Below are 4137 nucleotides of genomic sequence, written 5' to 3' on the forward strand. Positions count from 1 at the left end.
ATCCAAAGACAAACTCCTGATCTCCCACATTTTAGTCAGCTTTCATCACTGTAATAAAATACCTGAGGTAATCAACTTAGGAGGAAAGATTTATTTGGCTCCTGGTTTCGGTCCACAGTCGCTTGACTCTGTTGCCTTAGGGCGCAAAACAAAGCAGAACATCATGGTGGAAGTTCATGGTGGCTGGGAAGCAAAGAGAGAGAGAATGAGGCTAGGGTTCCACGTATTTCCATAAAGAGCATGCCCCTAAGAACCTAACTTCCTCCTATGAGGCCCAGCCTCCTAAAGGTTCTACCATCTCCCAACAGCGCCACAAACTGACAACTGAGCCTCCAACACATGGTCTTTGGGGAACGTTAAAGATACAAACCAGAACATCCCAAGAACCTGTTCTACCTGCAACTTTTTCTGTCTGTATGGCTTATGTCTTATGATGGCTCAAATAAAAAACCTAGGAGTCATCTTTAAATGCTTTTCCTCACACACTGTTGGCTCTACCTTCCAAGCATATCTACAATCCATCTACTCTTAATCTTCTCTGCTGCTACCCTGGTGCAAGCACCATAACCTTTTACCTTCCCTGTTTCTTCTTGTACACACTCACACACTGTTCTCAATACAGCAAGCAGAGATTCTATTAAAATTTAAGTCAGATTGTGTCAGTCATAATTCTATAGAGTCTTCATTTCTGTCAGAATTAAAGCCACTGCCCTTGCAATGGCCTGCTGGACCCTAAATCATCTGCCCTCCTATCTCTGGGATTTCATCTTCTGGTACCCTCCCTCCAGACACACGTCTTTCTATTGTTTCTAGAATATGTTCAAGCACATTGCTGCCTATTAAGGGTCTTTGTTCCAGCTGTGTTCTCTGTCTGGAAGGTTTTTCTGGTCAACGTCCTTACCTCCTTCAACTCTTGCCTATAGACTTGTTCAAATCTCACCTCAATGAGGCCAGCTCTGACCTTGAAATTTGCTGAAACTCAATTTGCTGTAAACTGCTCCACTCTAGCATTTCTTATTGCCTTTCCTTGGCCTGGTTTTCCCGGGTTGCTATAGCCTATACCACTTTGTAGTACACTATCCAATCTGCTTGTCTATTTTGTTTACTTTTTATTGTCTGTTATTCAAGCAATCTGCTTTGTTCACTGCTGTATCCCAAGTCCTAAAACAGTCTAGCAGTCATCCAATTAACTATTTGTTGAATTAATTAATAAAGAGAGAACAAGCTTTCCGCCTCTGGCCTCTCAACCCAGGTCTGGCCTGATGGATCCAAGAGAAAATTGATAAAAGGCAGATATAGAGGGCTCCTCTGCCATCTCAAGACCAAGAAGATTGGGAGAGTATGGCTTTTGTTGTACCTTATGGTCTCAGATAGCTGGAGCCTCTGGTTTGCTAGGCTGTAGCTGCATTCTCAGAGCCACTGTTCATTTGACAGAGCCTTATGTCACAGCAGTTCCTGTGTATTCCAGTAACACTCACCTAGATGGCACTTTTCTACAGCTGCAGCATAGTTAGCAACTAGCCACAGTGCCTACTGAACACTTGCAATGTGGCCAGTACGAACTGAGATGTATGAAAAGGGGAAATTTCAAAGACTTAGCACAGAAAACAAAATATCTCATTAATAGTTTTTAATATTGGCTATATGTGAAAATGAGACTATTTTGGGTATCTTGGGTTAAATAAAATACACTAGTAAAATTAAGTTCACTTGATTCTTATTGCTGTTTTAATGTGACCTCTCAAAAATCAAGTGACATAAAGTATCTTGCTAATGCACACTCAATCTGGAAATCAAATCCAAGGCCTTGGAAATCCAAATTTCCTAAAAACAACTGATAGCTCCTTTATTTCAAGTAACACTGAGATGCAGTTGGATTCCATTAAGACAAAAGCCCTTCAGGATTTCACAAATTGGATTAATGGGTACTTTTAGTAAAGCTTTGGCTTTATTTTTATTCTTACATCATCTTGTGATGGCTTTGCCTGAGGGGCAGAAACTCTTACAGAAAACATGCACGGTCTCTGCCATTTGGTGTGCAGGCACCGATGGAACTCCAGCACGTACCAGGAACTGAGTTAGGAGGGGGATTCGGAGGTAAACGAGGCTGGCCCTGCTTCCCTTCCTCTTGCTCCCACCTAGCACTGGGCATGGAGAGTCACTTGCCAATGCTCAGCCATGGGACCAAGGGTGGGGAAGAGGAGCGAGTGGGCTCAGACCTGCAAGATGGCTTCTGGTGGCCTACTGGTGACTCCCAAAGGGAAGTCCTGCATGTGAAGGGTGCCAGCATGTGCCACAGTGCCATAAGGATTATTTCGGATTGACATTTGACAATCAACAACCGTAGGAAGACAGTTTTTTTTTTTTAATCTTTCCTTATCTTCCTAGAAGCAAAGCCTCCCCAAAGAATCCAGCTATCATAAATCCTTTCCCCTGGAGTTTCATAGCCAGAGAAGATAGACCCTTATCAACAAAGAGAAGTCAACACATACCAGCATCTAGATAAGAAATCATCTAAACAGACACTGTCACAAAATGAAACCTCATCTAGTCTCCTAAGGGCCCATTTCATTTTCCTAAGTCATTAGTTCTCTCAGAAGTGCTCCTCTGTTCCACAAAATAGAAAGGGAAGGAAAACTGCCAAACACATTTTATGAAGCCAGTATTACACTTATCCCCAAACCAGGCAAAGACACCTCCAAAAAGGAGAACTATAGGCCAATCTCCTTAATGAACATTGATGCAAAAATCCTCAACAAAATAATGGCAAACTGAATTCAGCAACACATCAAAAAGATTATTCACCACGACCAAGTAGGCTTCATCCCAGGGATGCAGGGGTGGTTCAACATACGAAAATCAATAAACGTAATAAACCACATTAACAGTAGCAAAGACAAAAACCACTTGATCATCTCAATAGATGCAGAAAAAGCCTTTGATAAGATCTAACATCATTTCATGATAAAAGCTCTAAGAAAACTTGGAATAGAAGGAAAGTTCCTCAACATTATAAAAGCTATATATGACAAACCTACAGCCAGCATTATACTTAACTGAGAAAAACTGAAACCATTCCCTCTAAAATCAGGAACCAGACAAGGATGCCCACTATCTCCACTCCTATTCAACATAGTACTGGAATTCCTAGCCAGAGCAATTAGGCAAGAAGAAGGAATAAAAGGAATACAAATAGGTAAAGAAACTGTCAAAATATCCCTATTTGCAGACGACATGATCCTATACCTTAAAGACCCAAAAAACTCTACTCAGAAGCTTCTAGACATCATCAATAGCTATAGCAAGGCAGCAGGATATAAAATCAACATAGAAAAATCATTAGCATTTCTATACACTAACAATGAGTAAACGGAAAAAGAATGTATGAAAACAATTCCATTTACAATAGCCTCAAAAAAAATCAAATACTTAGGTGTAAACCTAACAAAAGGAAAACTATACACTTCTGAAGAAAGAGATTGAGGAAGACTATAGAAAGTGGAGAGATCTCCCATGCTCATGGATTGGTAGAATCAATATAGAAAAAAATGTCGATACTCCCAAAAGTAATCTACATGTTTAATGCAATTCCCATCAAAATTCCAATGACATTCATTAAAGAGATTGAAAAATCTACTGTGAAATTTATATGGAAACACAAGAGGCCACGAATAGCCAAGGCAATACTCAGTCAAAAGAACAATGCTGGAGGTATCACGATACCTGACTTCAAACTATATTACAAAGCAATAACAATAAAAACAGCATGGTACTGGCACAAAAACAGACATGAAGACCAGTGGAACAGAATAGAGGACCCAGATATGAAGCCACACAACTATAACCAACTTGTCTTTGACAAAGGAGCTAAAAATATACGATGGAGAAATAGCAGCCTCTTCAACAAAAACTGCTGGGAAAACTGGTTAGCAGTCTGCAAAAAACTGAAACTAGATCCATGTATATCACCCTATACCAAGATTAACTCAAAATGGATCAAGGATCTTAATATCAGACCCCAAACTCTTAAGTTGATACAGGAAAGAGTAGGAAATACTCTGGAGTTAGTAGGTATAGGTAAGAACTTTCTCAACGAAACCCCAGCAGCACAGCAACTAAGAGATAGCATAGATAAAT

The sequence above is a fragment of the Castor canadensis genome, chromosome 3, assembly GCF_047511655.1.
Source record: "Castor canadensis chromosome 3, mCasCan1.hap1v2, whole genome shotgun sequence".
Classification (NCBI taxonomy): Eukaryota; Metazoa; Chordata; class Mammalia; order Rodentia; family Castoridae; genus Castor; species Castor canadensis.